Here is an 18,332-nt window from a genome sequence, read left to right on the forward strand (position 1 = left end):
ACGTGACATCACACCTTCGCCGCTGCCACAGCAGCCAGTCGAGACCTCCAAGCGCCAAATGGTTCACACAAGCCATGGCATATATAAGGTGGCATGGATGCATTAACAACATAAGGGAAGTGCATGTGGCCAGAGGGCAGCAGCCGCGGAATGCACGTCGTCAGGCCAGCAAGCGTTCTGCGCCCGTCTGGCCAGCTTATTGTGCTGCTATAAGCTTTTTTTTTTTATTTCCCCTTCCTCGGCGCCGGCCGAGGGACAAGCGGGTCGCGCGTGCCCCAGTCAACCCGGTCCCGGCGGCAACGCAGTGCAGCTCGCTTTTTGGCGCTGATCCGCTGACCACGATTCCGCTGACCACGAAGCGCCAGCGTACGCGACAACACCGACGCGATCAAGGACGTCACACTTGTCGCAGCGAAGAACAATGCGCATCAGCGGAGCACGCGGCGATGATGGTTCGGGAAACGCACAAGCCGGGCGCGCAAAGCAGCACAGCGGAAGGCCGCTACGTAGCCCGGAGACTATAGTCCACCTCAACATCGGCATGCCCTGTACTCCGAGCAAAACTGCTCCAGATTACTGCGGAGAATCGTTCTCTGCATCAGATCTGTCGGCGACACCGTGTGATACAGAATTCATTACAAGTATTACCTCGGATGCTGCTCATAACATCGCGGCGATGCAGGTTATTGGGGAGGCCAATCTGCTACTGACAAGGAATGATCCACGAACGTCGGCATACCACGTTCCCGCACCTCAAGCAACGGTAAAGGTAGCCGACGCAAGACACGTGGCATTTGGAAACCACATTTGTCGTGATATTAATTAATGGCGGTGGTTAATGAGGTATGATGCACATCGCGCACGCTAGCTAGTTTTGTTTGCTTTATGGGGTTGAACGTCCCAAAGCGACTCAGACTGTGAGAGACGCCGTAGTGGAGGACTCCGAAAATTTAAACCACCTGGGGTTCTTTATTCATACAGATATCGCACAGCACACGGGCACCTTGCTTTTCGCCTCCATCGAAAAGCGGCCGTCCAAGCAGTTCTACCTCGCATGCTTGGCACAGTAGCCGAGCGCCCTAACCATGCAAAGTGCCACCATAGCGGCTACATCCCGCTAGCAAAGGAGACTTTTCACGCCGGCCTAGAATCAATGTCCTAATGCAGTACTACCACGTAATTAAGCTCATCTGAAGACGTGTTGTCCTGTTGGCTATGAATGCTGAAGCAGGACCGTCAGTGCAGCATGCGGCTGAAGACACACGGGTATAGTAAGTATATAGTATGCCAAGTCTTCAGGCTTGGGCATGCTGCAGTACAAAACACGCATGCAGTTTCGATCAGGAAAGATATTCGCCTGTATTCCGACGAACAACGCACAAATATCCTCAGCAGCCGCTACTGGACAAAAGACACGCGTCGTGTGAAGGTGTTGTGTCGGTGAAAAGGTGCCGACCGCGGAAGTCATGTAGCAGGAAAATACGACACGACTGGGAGTCCCCGTAAAAGCAAGTCTCCATGCAGCCGTTCCGAAAGGAGGTGGACAATGAAACCACCCTGTGAGGCCTACTTTAACTAGCAACCACATACCCTGTCCCCTCGTGCTGTATCCGTATATCCACGACAACCTAAACCACCAAGCTTCAAGACAAAGCAGACCCCAAAGGGACACACACAAGCGAAAAGTGGTAGCTGCCACAGTACACCAAAGAAAGTTTTTTCCCGGTGCAAGACGGCAAGGATCATTTCTCAAAGTGCCTTCGAGACAACCCCAAAGCCCCCTTGTTTATTCGCCGCTTCTTCCTTGAGTGTCAAAATTCCCTCTCTCTTTCTCTCTCTCTCGTCTTGGACAAGGCGGTCGAGAGGGGCAGCAGTCACACTTCGCATCCCCATTTCGTTCGCCGTGTTTGATCAAAGCCGCAAAGTCACACGTTCCGCTTGTATATGGAGCGTATATATATCTCGCCGCGCTATACGCGTCATATGCGGGTCAGCACGACTGGCCCCGACCGTTGGCTCCTTAAGATCACACGACAAGGTACAGCACACGCACAACCTCATTCGAACGCGGAGCGAGACCTCCCCTACCCGGAGAGACACAAAGAGTGAACAAGGACTCGACAGGAACCGTCACGCTTTCCTTCGACCACAAAAAAAAGAAAGGCGATAGAAACAAAAAGGAAAGGCCTTGTACACGTTTCCGAATCCCAGGCCGCACATATGCGGCACTTATCTATTACACGCCGCTGGTCAATCGCGCATAAACTCCCCCCCCCCCCCCCCCCTCCTCTTCCGACAACAAGGGCCTTCACAACCCAAGTGTAGAAGTTCCGTTTCGAGAAGGGTCACTTCCATACTCTCACCAACTCAGGTTCCTCTGGACACCTTTCTTTTTTTTTTTTTTTTTCGATGCGTACGCGAAGAGAAATGGAAACAGGAAGTGATCTGCGCTGTGTACGGTTCAATATTGATCGATGCCGCCAGTGCGTATTGAACTCGTATCGCCACCTTAGCGAAAGAGGAGACGTTATTCATTCCTTTTCCGTGTAAGGACGCTTCTCTTCTTGCCCTTCATCCCTCGCTATCTCTTACAACCGGCACGCGAAAATTGCATCTGCGGCGTGACGAGCGCATCTGTTCGTCTCGTCGACGACGCGAAGAAACTCCCCAGCCACGCTATTCTTGGACGTGGAGTTTTAACAAACAGGTGCATTTGAAAGGTGAAGAATATACCCCTTTGAGGAGACGCGTCAGCCCAGCGACGTGCCGAAAAAATTAAAGAAGAATGGTTTTGAAAAATAAAAAGTTTACCAGAGGCTATCGGCCTCTTGCACAATACATCTGATTCGACTACTCTGCGGCACCTTTCTATACCGTCGAACACAAAGTCGGCGTATCTCAAACGGCCGGCGCCGTTCGTTCGTTCTCCACTGACTTGCAGGCATGTATTAAATTATTTAGTCAGAAGGGGTTTGTGGTAATCGAATACTCCGGTCACGTTTTAACTGCTATTCATCCCAGTTCTTGGACACCGGAGAGGCGTTACAATATGACGCTAACAGAAATTGATCGCTCGGACCCAATCCGCATCTTAATGGCACGCCTTGTGAAACAGCCTCCTACGTACCGGTGTCTGAATGAAATACGAAGTGCGCCGGAGCAACTAGCTCCTCGTTGCGGCCTCTGGACGTGACAGAAAAGGTAGACGTCGCATACTTGGCTGTACCCTAACGAACTTGACGAGATGTTTTTGTCTGATAAAAAAACAGTTCATAGAAAAAGAAGCCCCACTACACGCTGTTGCCATGTCAATTTTTACTTCGTTCAGACGTAAGCCGCTATGAAAAATCACGGCCACTTGGCCCTGCAATGTTGAAATTCCCCCAGTAGTAGTGCACTACTTCGTCTAGAGTCCGTTTCACAAACCGTTGACAGCACTATGATGGGTAAGGGCGACCTAGGCCAGTGTCTGGATGACGCGCACAACATGATTGTGCTCATCCCTGTGCCCCCCTCCGCCAGTGATTGGAACATAAGAGCACAACTGAACATAAGAACACAACTGAACGTAAGTGCACAGGAACATAACAGTACAATGGGCACCATTCTGATCGGCCCAGATCGTCCTTACCCTTCGTCACGCGTGCTGCAACAGCTTGAGAAACGGAGTATAGTTCTCGGCAGAAGAGTGAGTGACTGAGTGAGAGAGTGTGAGTGTGTGTGCGTGAGAAAGAGAAAGAGAGAGAGTGAGTGAGTGAGAGCGAAAGTGACTCACCAAACGAGAGTGAACAAGTGCATGTGTGTGAGCCCCGCCGCGGTGGTGAAGTGGTAAGACGCCCGACCATTGTGCCGGAGTACCCGGGTTCGATCCCGACCGCGGCGGCTGCGTTTCGATGGAGGCGAAATAAAGAGGCGTCCGTGTGCTGTGCGACGTAAGCGCACGTTAAAGATCCCCAGGTGGTCGAAATTACTCCACAGCCCTCCACCACCGACTCCCCTTTCTCTATTTCCACTTTCACTCCCACCTTCGTTCCTTCCCTTGCGGCGCGGTTCAGGTGTCCACGGCTACAAGTGTGACAGATACTGCGCGTTTCCCTTCCTGTGAACCAACTATTATTATAATTATTATGTGTGTGTGAGTGTGTGCGTTGAAGTGTCGGCGTCCTTTCTTGGAATTGGTCACTTCTAAAGTATGCCGCCTAGTAAAGAGCAGAGACATTAGTCTGCCAACCAAAATCCGTATAACTCGTGCTATGGTCTTTCCAGTTGTGATGTATGGATGCGAGAGTTGGACTGTGAAGAAGGCTGACCGCCGAAAAATTGACGCGTTTGAATTGTGGTGCTGGCGGAGACTCTTGAGAGTTCCTTGGACGGCCAGAAGATCAAATCAGTCGATATTGTCGACCATAAACTCCTCAATGGAGGGTCAAATTCAAAAGTTAAAGCGCAACTACTTTGGTCATCTGATGAGACGAGAGGAGTCGCTGGAGAAAGATTTGATGTTGGGAAAGGTTGAGGGTCGCCGGAGAAGGGGTAGGCAGCGAACGCGATGGTTAGATGGAATCCTCGAGGCGCTGCAGATGAAGTTATGTGATGTTAGGAAGATAGTGAGAGACCGGAAAGCGAGGCGTGATATGGTCCATAGGGTCACGAAGAGTCGGAAACGACTGAACGATTGAACCGATTACACACTTTTGATCACTATCACGTATTAATTTGGCTCATTAAATCAGAGACCCATCTACTTGCGGTTGTCGTGACATCACCTCCCTTGGACGTCAACATTAGTCGTGTAGCTGTTTCGAAGTCTGATAAATTTTTCTTTTCATTTTTAGTTCTTTTAATGAAGTAATAACCATCCTATCGAGGTAACTTTTTTTTTAGCATCCTCATATCATTCTCTTTCAATTACAACCCCTCATTTGGTCCCAAATCTTACTAGAACGACGTAAGACTGTATACCCACGTTCCGTAAACACGTCTTGCACATACGAACTTGCCGATATAGCCTAATAATGCTTTCGCATTAATGAACTGGTCATTTCCCTCGAGGCGATTCAGCCAGGCTAGGTTAATACTATTTGCATATTCTTTTCTTCTTCAGAATTTTAAACCGATCGGATGGCGTTCCTTAAACCACTGCACTTAAAAAAGTCACGATGAGCCTCGCGTTCACAGCATCCCATCCATTGTTTGCAAATATTCTTGCGCGTCTAGCTCGTCCCCACTCGTTAGAGCATATTATATTTTTATATAGCCCATCTCTGAAAAGGAGAAATGAGAGACCCGGCAGACCGCACGGCCCTTCGGTGCCAGTGTTACGGCGCGGTTCCCCGCGTGTTACGTGGGCGCTTACGCCTCCCGCTCCGCTTACGGCTGCGGCGCGAGGAAGGAGAAGAAGCAAAAAAGAAAAACGGAGGTGAAAGCTGCCTCGTCCTCTTTGCGACGTGGGCACGTGAGCGCCGGCGTGAGCAGCCTGGCCGCATTAGCCGAGGCAGCAGACTGGCCGCGCAGTCTATCCAGACTGCTCGCCTCGATAGGCTGCATGCACGCTGCTGCGCTTCTGAACCCACCGAGCTGGAACCAGGGTCTGTTACCATTTTCCGTTCTCCAGATTAAAAGACGCCGACGCTTTTGCCGTACGTCGTCACCGAAGATCCCATCAGCGATCAAAGAGGATGCCTGCTATCCATACTAGCCGGAAAAGCTCGTTTCCTAGGTGACTGTGTTATCCACTCTCCCAATTATTTCGTCAGACAGCCTGCAAAGACAGTTGATACGGACGTTTCATAAACAGCCAATGGATAGTTAACTGAAATCTGTTAGTGCAGGTAGGCCACTAACAATGAGCTGACGTCACGCTGACGTGTAATTCGAGCAAATTCAAATTCCTTAATGAGCTTCATTTACAATTATGGCACAGTGCCGTCGCCCCTGCTTAAACTGGAGAGGCACAGAAACCAAGACAGAAAAAAATACCGGTGGGTTTCAGTTTCAGATCTAGTCGATAGAAGCCATTAGTGTAGACAAAAGATGTGTGTCAACAATACAGCGAAGGAGAACCATTCATGAGCGCCGACTCGCTCAGCGCGGTATAGAATATAGAATAATACAGCACTGCACTGAGCTAGTTGCAGCTCAGGAATAGTCCTTTGCTGTATTGTCGACACTCCTCTTTTGTCTATACAAGTGGCTCAATGCGGTATAGGATAATATAACAGCCCTGTCGCAGTGGAGCAGTGGCTAGGGCGTTCCACTGATGTACCCACGGATGCGGGGTCGAATCCTGGCCAAGGCAGTCGCTTTTCTGTGAAGGCGAAAAGCAAAGCGCCCGTGTGCTACGAGTTATCAGTGGTCGTAAAAGAACTCCAGGTGGTCGAAATTTCTGGAGCCCTCCACTACGGCGTCTCTCACAGCATGAGTCGATTTGAGAAGTTCACTAAACCTCATAAACCAAACGAAACCAAACCAGGATAATACAAGAGTCTCAATGCCAGCCGAGAGTTTCGGCCAAACCGAATAGGTTATTCCAGCCTAACAGCCCGGTCCTGGTGTAACAGTCCTCCACCTAAGCTTCAATTGCAAATCCACTCCAAGCACGCATATGCCCCATCGCACAAGATTGCAGGTGAATCGGAAAGAATGCGCAGGGTTCCCTGTACACTCACTGCAGGCGCGTCATCATTTCGAAGAAGCATCTCACGTACGCTACAAACCACTGCAGCGCACGCCATGAGAGAATAGTTAAATAAACAAGATGAGAAGAGTTCCCGGTTCTTCACGAAGGAGCGCGCAGTTCGGCGATATGAAACGACCGTCAGGCTGAAGAGACATATGGTAGTGAGTCTACTATAAAGGGTCACGCAGAGCGAATAAAAAACGCTCAAGACCCGAGCATGTAGACTCATACCTCACTTGGGATGTTTTAGGACAAAATTTGTGTCTTCCGCGAAAGCCATCAGCAGACTGCACAAAAGGTAAGAGATCCACCTACACGTAAATGGCGTAATATTTAACCAGACGTCGGCTGTGAACTTTCTTTAAACTGTGTGTAGTGGACAGGATAAAGTATTATGTTAGCCTCCACTTATGCCCGCGACCCAGCGGCAAAAGTGCGGTAAACTAACGTTGCTAATGCAAGCCCTTATTTTCCTCTTATTTCCTCAGAGTCAAGCCTCAAAAAGCGAGTTAAAAGCTCGTGAACTTCCTTGTGCGATCCAGACAGGTCACAGAGCTGCTAGCAATTTCGGACTTTCCCTTTGACACTGAAATAGCCCTAAAGGCAGAGAGAAATATATATATATATATATATATATATATATATATATATATATATATATATATATATATATATATATATATATATATATATATATATATATATATATATATATATATATATATGTGTAGCTTTGCTTTTCATTGCTATCACCCTCTCAGTGAGTTATCCTTGCTCTTAACATTCCCTGTAATGTAATTATTTAATGCCACAAAGCATAGCTGTAAAATAAAAACTAGAGCACTGCAGAGATCTGCATTGGAGCAATGCGGAAGCATGGGCATTGACTGCTCTTTAGTTGCTCTTAGAGTATCGTGACTCAGCACTTCTTACCGTCATGAGTCAGTACTTTTGAGTCATGACTGACTTAACACAAGTTATGGACTAGTCAAGCACATTGGATCTCCGATCTGACCGACCCATTACAAGTGACTATGACTCATGACCAAACTATAACGACTAACATGATATGACGAGGCATGAAATTACATTTACATACCACTTGCCTTTACATACACATTCACGACTACCAGACTCGTCTTAATGTGACGTCATATCACACGTTAGTTACATTTTGCTTCCATGCTTTACTTCCACGTTTTGCGGACAAAATTTCGCAAACATAGTCAAGTAAGGCTTTCACCGTAAAAAGTTCCCTGTTAATTGCTTCGTTGTACCTGGAAGTATATACAACTTCCTGTTAGACAGAGAGGAATCAGATTAGCATGCGCATAATCCACAAAGAGAGACAGGAATGCTCACAGCGCCGCATAAGCCAGTTCCTGTCTATGCTTTCTCCCATTCCTCTCCGAGGAGTGCGCGGCTGACAAGATGGCGGCGTCCCGGATAAAAAGGGTCTTCTCAGATCCGAACATAGCGTTCTGTCTCCACTCATACTTCGCCCGTAATTACACACGCAGATGAAATATAAGCAAGTTCGAATAGACTGCGCACCTTCTCGCCGACTTTTGTTGTTGTTGTTTTCTCTCTCTCTTCTTTTATCCCTCTTTTTTTATATTTATTTCGAGTTACGCGTCTGAAAATGAAAAAGAAAAAGCTCTCGGAACCTGCGCGTCCTTTTAAAGAAAGAAAAGCCGTTCCAGCGCACTCCAAAACGGGGCGCAGCGCGCTTACTCCGTCATATGCCAACTGTCAAGCACGCGTATTCGCGCACGCACAGAGCACGAATCGTAGCACAGAGGGTGTCAAAAGGGAGAGCTATAGCTACCACAGTACTCGGCGCCGCATTCACGGAGGCATCCTTCGCGACGGAATAGAAGACGCGCTTCCAACGCCGAGCTCCTCTTTTGTCCACATGTCGCGCGGAGATGAAAAATTTCGAAGTAAAAGCGGGGACGCTAGTCTCGGGCTGCTTTTTCCTCGCTGATTTATGATTTGGACGCACAGACACACACAAAAGAACGTGCAAGAAAGTCGCAAAGGCGAAGCAAAATTAAAAAAAAAAAAAATGAAGCTGGCCCTGGGATCTCTCGGCAAGCCCGTATACGGCGCAGGAGCTCGTAGATTATACTCTTGCATAAAGGTGAATCCCGCCGGTGACTGAAGAAACGGTAAGATACAGCACATAGAGATGCACATGAGAGCGGTATTAGGCTGGGCCAGTTGGTGCTACTTCATGCCTCTCCGTAAAGAGCGCTAAAGGGCACGAATGGTAGATGCCGGCTTCAGTGACTGCTGGGGATGTTCGCCTAGTAAATACACGGGAGGCTGTAGTAGATGTCGGTGAAAAATATGAAACAAATGCGCACGTATCTCATGAACTCAAAGAGGTAAAATAAGAGATAATGGTCAATGACTATGAGGTATACATCCCAGTGGAGATGTGAAAGGTGCACAGGTGCCGCACTCTGGAGGGTGAAGGTGGACAAGTGGATGGTGGTTGAAGGTCTTCATTAGGGTGGATGCTGTATCGGCGGATGGTGTATCGGTGTGTGGAGACAGATTCGGGGATTGGAGATGCATTTTTACCGGCACGTGCTCGAGTTTACACCGACTTGAGGTGGGAGGCACGACACCCAAGTTCATACACACACGCACACAGAGCTCGTTTTTTCTTTTCTTAGTTTACTGAACTGAGAACCCAGTAAAAAAAAACACACACACGTTTACCAGAACTAAAATGCCTTTTTCGACAGTGTAAAGAAAAGTATGAAATTCGGCGCCTTTGCAATGAATAAAGTCTCCCTTTTATAAAAGCGCGTTAGCTTTAGCATCGACACTCCTGCATTTATCCTGCAGTTTTCTTTGGCAGGCCTTCAGCGACAGCATATACTTCTGTGACATGCGGTCGTGGGCAGGTGACATGAGCGGTTGCCGACTGGCCGACAGTTTGTGCGACATCGCGAGACAACATGACGTCACCTAATCGACAGGAGCTGCCAATTTGGGCCGAACTTTTGAGGTGGGAATCGAATCCACCGGGACCCTTCCTTCACAGTGCGGTATTGCTGACGACTATATGCTAATGGGTGAGTCGACTCGAAGCCGAAATGAAAACCGAACTGCTAACGCATCTAATTCGCATTTGGCCTAACCATGCTAAATCAGCTGTTTTTTTATTAGTTTTTAATTACTTGCGTGTAATTGACCTTTCCAACACGTTTTTTTCTTTTTTTTTTTTTTTTTTTTTTTTACAAACGAATGTGAGCTTCCGCTGGAAACAGAAATGGTCAGCGAACAATGAGAAAGACTGGTTTGGTTTACGGGGTTTAACGAAGTGACTCAAGCTATGAGAGACCCCGTAGTGGAGGGCTCCGGAGATTTCAACCAACTGAGGTTCTCTAGCGTGCACTTACGTTGCGTAGCACACGAGCGCCTTGCTTTTCCCCTCCATCGAAAAACGGCCGCCACTGCCGGGATTTGATCCCGCAGCCTTGGACACAGTGGTCGAGTGCCCTAACCACTGCACCACAGAGCGTCGGGGTATTTCATAAAGAATTGGCCCGAACGTCATAAAAGTGCTTGCGTATACCGACCATCAAGCGAGCCGATCATCAGGCGAGGACGAATGAAGATTATCCGTCGTGGGGTGCACCATGACCTTCTTACTTTCCAAACTGCCAAGCTCATCAGAAGTAAAAAAGGATCGATGATATGCTTATACCTCTAAGGATGTGCGTGCGGCTAACGATAAAATATGGCTGGGAAGTAGGAGAAACGCTGAGCAACTAGCTTACCAATTAATAATACGCTAACCACGCGCGCACAATTATGTAACCATTACACGTTGCATAATTGTGCGGCGAGCTTCACCTCCTCGTTGTGTTTATCAGATGCCGCCAAAGAAACTGCATGCATTGCAGGCCGTTACTATCCGTCTCGTCAGCGCATGAAGGGTGCCGCCTTGTATTACTTCACTCGTCGATCGAGGCAATCGACTTGCACCGTTAGTGGCAGTGAACGCAGCACGATCGATGTCGACGAATTCGGGTCATCGGACGAAAACTTTGTCGAGGCAGGCAGGCGCGAGACGGGCAGAAATTAATTTGAATTAATGAGCAACGCTGGTATGCTGGTGGTGGTCAAGGAGAAGAAGAAAAAACATATAGCAGCAGTTTCAGCGAGTGCAGAACGCGTTGACGGCCTCGCACGTGGCGAACGAATTGATATATTCCAGGGCACGCAGCTTACAGATCGATCGCTGCATAGCTTTTTAACATGCAATCATCGCTTGCACGCTGGTGATCTTTCCTGCGATCGAGAAACTTCGTCAACGTGGTCTCCATCGGTCTCTGAAAAGTGTCACGAATCTGCATATATAGAAGGCGCGTTCGATCGACCAGCGATACAGGCGCAATCTATGTGAAGCACGTATAACGAGCAACTCGTACGAAAACGGTATTTTCAAAGTAATTTGAAACAGCGTAAACAGCTCGAAACATAATGGTTGGCGAACTTTTTGTATACAGTGTGTCTAGTTTGAACACGGTAGCTTGGAGTCTCACCGCTTCATTCTGTTTTTAAATAAATGCAATGCTGCCTTCACATAATTGTATTACTAGTATAAGATCAAACCATTTAATACTACCCTCGAATCGGGCACACAGCACGAGCTAACAGAGTCAGAATTAGTACTGATTTGCAGCAGATAGAAAATTTGGTCCCATCCAGCAAGGACTTCGGGTGTGCACGTTCTGCGCGTGCCTAGAATATTCCAATGCGCAACGGGAGGCTGGACTGGATACCGAAAGCGTCGTATCTGTTGACTGTCACCAGGTGCGTATACAGTGAAGCTGCACAGCTATAAACCTCAGTAATCATAACTACCACGTCAAAAAGAACATTTTCATTATTTTTTTTTTAACTGAAACTAATCCGAAACAACTTTAAGATTACAAAAAAAATATTAACAATTAAACTTGGCGAAGCGTACGTGTTAGTATCTCGAATCACTGTTCCCTCTACCGCGGCGAAGAAGCTACCGCGTGTGTATGTGTGTCTCTCCGCGTAAATGAGATTTAAGTGTCCCACGGCTACGATTAAGGTTGCAACGAAGACGGGATAACGTTAGAAAAACACCTATTTGCGGAAACACATGCATTAGCCGGTGATCGTTTTAACAACTGTCAATGGAGAATAACATCGTGTCGAAAAGTAATGTTCCCTCGGCTAAGTACCATAGTGCGACTGTTCGGTAACCCGCCCTCTTTACGGCGCGTCTTTGTAGGTTCTCTAGGTCATGTGCTTACCTGGTTGTGTATTCGGAAGACGGCGTCCTTAAGCCCAACAAAGGCGCACTTAGTAAAGGAAGAGTACAACTATATCGACGAACCTTTCGCTCACATAGGCAAAGACAAAGTAAACACTCACACGGACAGACGATGGCCAGATCCCTTTGCGTTTCTCTTTGCGTACAGGAAGTGAAAATCCCCTTCCTGAACAACGCGGACATTACGCAAACGCGTACATAAAGCGAATTACTCTCCATCCCGCCCGCTCCGAAGAGTAATCTCTTGGGAGGAGAGGGGACCGATATCCCTTCCTCCTACAGTACGCATACCGTATACATACACCCCGTAGTGTGAATTTGGGTCCTTGGTACCAAAGCGAACAAGGGCCAATGCTTTACAGATAGAGGCATCCGCCGTCCGTAGTCGTCTCCTTCTCCTCCGATCGCCCAATCGCTTCCAACATCGGCCGATGGCAGGTAGACTGAGATAACCAACGCACCAAAGCCTCGAGGGCCACCCGGTCGATTGCGATACAGATAGCGCTTGTTACGCCGCTAGCGCTGCTCGGAAAGGGAGGCCGGCCTACCCAAGAAAACGTCATACCGCATTAGAGCGAACTTACCCGCCCCGCCCTGATAATTAAAATAAATATGAACCTTCAGGATCCTCACCTTCCTCAGTAAAAATACCTGAATGGAACTATACAGCACACCGCAGTAATACGTGTAAAGGAATATGTAACCCTATATGTGCAAGACTACAAAACCCCATATACGCGTACGTTTACTGTTTAAAACGCCGCATAGGGGTATTCAGTTTCACTATTGACCAGATATATAGAACCATCATGGACAGCGTACGCCTTTAAGACTTCTTCGTGTTATTTAAGAAAAGAAATTCGGCTGAGATTTACAAACACACACACACACAAAAATGCAGAAGCTCACGGCCGTCAAAGAAAAAAATCTGCTGTACGAGTGCACAGGGCGTGTAAGGCGTAACGAGAGATGCGGTGACCCCTATTTAAGCTAGAACTGGCCTCCGCGTGCGCTTCCTTCGCTCAGTCATGAGATATTACCGCCCGACGTCCTCTAACACACGCCGAAATATCGAAACTCGGAAGCATCTTCCTGCGATTGAGGCTCATCGTAACTCGCAGCAAGGGGTCGAACCCGCGGTATCGTAAAATCATAAGCTGTACGCCATAGTATATGTTTTAACACCACAGCAAAGAAGTCGCTTCTGGGAAGTCCCCACATACGACGGCTGGGAAATCGGTGAGACGATCCGTGCACCAAAAGGAAAAGCTTACTCCACACAGTTCAAGAAATAACGTAATGCCAACAAGCATGAATTTAGGATTCGTGCATGATACACGCGCAAATCCTGAATGGGTTAAAGTGCCAGATGAAGTGGTCTAAAAGATAAACATGCCATGAGGACCTAATGTCGGTAAATGTACACCCGTGAGCAAAATTGGAGAGACCACGCGACCCACTACCATTTCTTTCTTTTTTGTTTTAATTTATAAGATGCGGCAGAGAAAATTGTTTGGGCAAGATGGCAGGAAGGAAGGTACCTTATGCATATCTCAGAAACAACTGCTTCACTGTCAGAAAAAGCTGGCGGGCTGCTTTCTCAAACCGCGTGGCCTCTCCACTTTTGCACAAGACTGTACATACAGGTACAAAGGAGAAGGCGGGCAACAAAGCTGCCGTTATACAACCAAGGACGAAGTGAGGCTTGAATTCGACTCGATACGGCACCAACTTGCAAGCAGCAAAGAAAGAAGGAACGCCCAAGGAAACAAACCACAGCAAGCATGGCGGCGCGGCAGAAACGACCGAACCGGACGCGGTTTCTAACGTACGCCCAGCGGAATGTGGTCCATTTTCTCAAACTTCTTCTCCCCCGCCCCAACTGGCAGAAGAGAAAGGGATGCTTCTCCCTCTTCCCCCCGTGTACCAGGACGCGCCACCTCGAATCCTTTCCGCGTTTCCGGAGCGTTTTGCTACGCTTTCGGCGAAGGGGCTAGCCGGTGAATCCTCGCATCCTCGCTCCGCGAGCTGCGTTTCCTAGTGCGTGCGCGTGTCGTCGCCGTTTTCGAATGCTTGCCGGTTCAACTCGCCTCCTTTTCTCGGCGATATCTATGATGGCCGAGCTTTCTAGGCGACGGCACCTAACCACTGCGGTGGCGCAGTGGTTAGGATGCCCGACCACTGTGCCGGACTGCTCGGGTTCGAACCCGACCTCCGGCGGCTGCGTTTCGATGGAGGCGAAAATGATAGGCGTCCGCGTGGATTGCGATGTTAGTGCATGTCAAAGAACGCCAGGGGGTCAAAATTTATTGAGACTTCCACTATGGCATCTCTCATATCCTGAGTCGCTGTGGGACGGCAAACCCCACAAGCCGAACCACACCTTCCTAGGTGATGGTGCCACCGCCGAGACAGCGACCATAAACGAAGTGTGGTACTGGTGAATGAGGTGCATAACGACACCAATTACAGACCCAGTGCTAGCACCACCATAAGGCAGCGTATAAAACGAGATGCGAAAGAGGAGGAGATGGGGCACATTTTGCTAAGGCTACCACCCGTCAAATTGGATTCATTAGCGACTTGTGCTCTGACTACGTAAACAGGGTGTCGAGGTGTTGGAAAAGGTGCATACGCAATATGCGGTTCATAGGGGGGCTTCCAAAACATCGAGATAAATGATCTCTAGGTGATGTAATCACTCCCCAAACTTGCCACCACCTGGACGGACCAGATCCGCACACAACAGATAATTAGGGGGGAAGAAGCGGCAACACCATCTAGACAGACGGCGTCTAGGTGGTGCTGTCACCAAGATAGATGCTGTCACCAAGATAGGTGCCGACGGTTTTGCCACCCAGTCTGCCTCTATGTCGCTTGTAAAGTCAGGGCTGCCTGAACAGCATTGTCCTGTGCGAACAGGTCATCTGGGAAGCTTTCGGCCGCGGTGTACCGCCTGCGGTCATGTCTACAACCCTGGGAATAACTGTCCTGTTGGTGTCGTCCAGGCAGCGTTGTCACTAAACGATCTGGATAGAAAGTTTTGTTGTTTTTTTTTTCTTTAGCTAAGTACACAGGGACCAAAACGCCGTGTCTACAGCTGCTCGAAAAACCCGCCGAGTAAAAGCTAACGCCAGGACCACGCCAGGACATCCAACGAAGGCCGGAGCGGGCTGCATACGCGCTATTGTGGCAACCACACAGCGAGCAAGTGAAAGTGAAGCGGTGAGGACGCGTTGCTTGTCGTCGCCAGCCACCAGCTTTCAACGGCACGACGCGCGCAAGGTTTCACGTGAAAGAGCCGACGTTTCGACGACAGCCGGCTAAACTTTAAGATTGAATGCGGCGTAGAAAGCTGGGCCTCCTCTCTCTGTCGCCGCACGAGGCAGCTTTTCTATTTAATATATTTTCTTTGCAACGACAGCTTCACCATGGAGTGTCTTGTGGGGTAAATCAGGTCGTCTCACTAGCGGAGGCAATAGCAATAATTGTAGTATTAATGAATGACAGATGTTTGTTCCTTGGGCTGGAGACAATAATCTGGCATTTTTTACTCCGGCACTTTGTTTTTTTCTTTAGCCGTTGAAAACCTCCGGCTTAGTACCCTCATATTAACGATGAGTCAACGACAACGCTTCGAGCACGTGGTCACGCATTCACAGGCAACGCCTGGTAAGCGTAACAAGGTCGATGTTGCAAGTTTGTGCAGTTAACTTACTGAGTTCAGCATAGCGGATCAAGGCATGAAAGCTTTGAACCATGTGCACTGCGCATAATATACGAGACACGTCGTGAATTTTAATTTGTAACGAGGAATGCAGTATACGTCACGGTGCGTTACGGCGTAACTAACAATACACCTTCGAACCACTACATGTCGACAAGAACTCATCATGGCAGTGAATCGAACCACATGATCTTCTTGTAGAGCTCTTCCACATAATCACTGTCAAAATGTTGCAAACATTCACTGCAAACATGTGTCAAATTCTTAGTATACAAATGTGTCCAGGGTCCACTGCTCTGTGCACGACCGACAATAGCCACCGAACAGCGTGCTCTATTCTTCCCAGGGTCATTTTTGTTGTTGTTTTTTTTTTTTTTGTCCACGATCGAACTTAGGAAACGAAACCACATGTTCATTAAGAGTTTCTTTCTTTTTTTTTTTTTTCAAATCATCGTCCACTTAGCATAGCGATATTTAATCGAACTGAAAGTCGGGAAAGACAAAAGCGCCGCTACAATGACACGAGAGACGTTCGAATCACTCGAAAAGGATAGTCCCTTTTAAGTGGTCAGTTAGACACATTTGGCCGCTTATGCAGTAGACAAATAATCACACGCGGCTGCTACAGTTACAAAATGTATTACAAGACGACAGCTAAAACGCAGGACATGTGAGCCCCATGGTGATACGAGGCACCAACCAGCCGGCGATAACGACGTCAAGGGAGAAAAGAAAGTACTACAGCGCCGGACGTCCGATGATTTCGAGATGCTTCCGAAACTGCCAACACCACCCCGCTAATCATCGGGAGCAACGTTCGGGTAACAATTCGGCCGGATACGACGGCTGCAACGAAGGAGCTACCGGCGGGTCACTACCAACCAGCACTCCGACATTCGCTAGAAAGAAGCTGCAACGCGCGTTTTTCCTCACAGTCGGCACTGGCTGGCTCCCAGCCCCGAGCGATCAAAGACGCCGAAGAAGGACGTGAAACCCCCGATAAAAATATATATACATATACATGTTCGCAGCTGTGCCGCGCGATATATATTGCACGACAAATCCGTAGCGGCACGCACGTTTCCACGCCTGCGTCACCGATCGCGAGGGTTCTAAGAAAAGAGAGCTAATGCAGTATAACTGCATGACAGCAAGGGGCCCTAAAAGCGGCCGCGTGCCAGGCGGAGGAGAGCCGTGCAAACGACACGCTCTAGGAGCAACCAGCGGTCCCTCAAAGTCGTAACGTGCTCGCAAAAAGACTAACACAAAATATTCGATGCGAAAGACACTAATTGTCCTATGGCACAAATCGTGCGCGACAACTCAACCTAAAGCCGTCACGGGAAGGTTATTTCGAAAGGAACGGTTCACCTAGCCGACTTTCCAGTACTAGTTAATTCGATACGCAGAGCACGAAAGTGCTCGCGCCGGTCGTAATGCATCTCGGTTTAAAAACAGAAAAATAATGTCTCAGCACCCGTCGCGCAACAAGCTCCGTGTCGGCGTCTCCCAGTGAATCTGTAATGGGCAGTCTCTCGGCAGGCTGATTTAGCTTGCCGGTTACGATGGCACGTTTCAAGGTTGGCAGCACCCCGTCCGGCCGACGGGTGCGCGTGCCGACCGCATAGACAGGCAAACCGGAATCTTTTTTGATATCGCTCGCGCGCTCGCCGGTACGTTCGTCTCGACGGACGAACGGACAGACGGGGTCGCAAAAAGTGGAGCAACCGCGGCACGCGTCCGAAGTGTTCGCTACCGGCAACCGACCTACCGAAAGATGCGATCACGGGCGACTTCACTCCACCACTGTTCCACGAAAACCACAAATGCCGCCAAATGTGGTACGCACAAACACACTCCGGCGGAGGCTACATGCGGCGCTCGGGGGCACGCGAGCAGGTAGGTACCATCCTCACTGTGGCCTTAGAAACCCAAAAATAACCGGGGGAAAAGCAATGAGCCGCGCAGTGGCTGGAGAGGTGTGTGTTGCTGCGATGCCGGCTTCACGTCGTGGTCACTAATCGACACGTGAATAACAACCAGCGGTCACTCGCTGCGCGACACCAGGTTTCGGGCGCCTGGAAGGTGTCAAACAGATGTCGTCGCCCAGCACGCATGCAAGAAGCCGCTGAATCCACGGGGCTTTCAGGAAAACCGCGGCAACAAAACGTCCCGTAGTCGGCATCGGAGTCACTCACCGGTTAGCTGGACGCGTATCTCATTGCCGTGGAAGAGCCGTAGGTGGTCTGGACTCTGTATGTAAGGTCCTGGGGAGTGTCAAAGGCACAATTTGCACGCCGCAGCGTGAACACTGGCACAAACAGCGCACTGACGCGAACCAGGCAGACACCGACCCAACGACTGAGAGGAAACACGCGCCATCGCCTGTGGCGGCTCCTCGCCACGGGGGCGCTAAACTCGTTTCGACAGCCGCGACCTCTCGCGCTCTCTTGCAACTACGCCACTGCAGAAAAGCGGCGCTGCCTGACGCTGTACCCAATGCAAATGCCAGTGACGGTTTGGTAGCTAAATTTCAATCTTACAACTAAAATTTTGTAAAAAGGTAATTTATCTATGCTCATGGAGCTTTGCACTAC

General features: G+C 49.0%; 1 protein-coding gene across 1 annotated transcript in view; it reads right to left on the reverse strand.

The window, feature by feature from the left end:
• The window catches only part of LOC146182299 (uncharacterized), a 238,159-nt gene extending 220,027 nt beyond the window's left edge, over nucleotides 1-18,132 (reverse strand). The window contains exon 1 of the mRNA XM_084577389.1: nucleotides 17,934-18,132. The gene's annotated coding sequence lies outside the window, so the exon portion shown is untranslated. The remainder of the gene's footprint in view (nucleotides 1-17,933) is intronic.
• Nucleotides 18,133-18,332: the final 200 nt, after the last annotated feature.

This window comes from Amblyomma maculatum, chromosome 8 (genome assembly GCF_055883805.1).
Source record: "Amblyomma maculatum isolate TAMU_Amacu chromosome 8, ASM5588380v1, whole genome shotgun sequence".
Classification (NCBI taxonomy): domain Eukaryota; kingdom Metazoa; phylum Arthropoda; class Arachnida; order Ixodida; family Ixodidae; genus Amblyomma; species Amblyomma maculatum.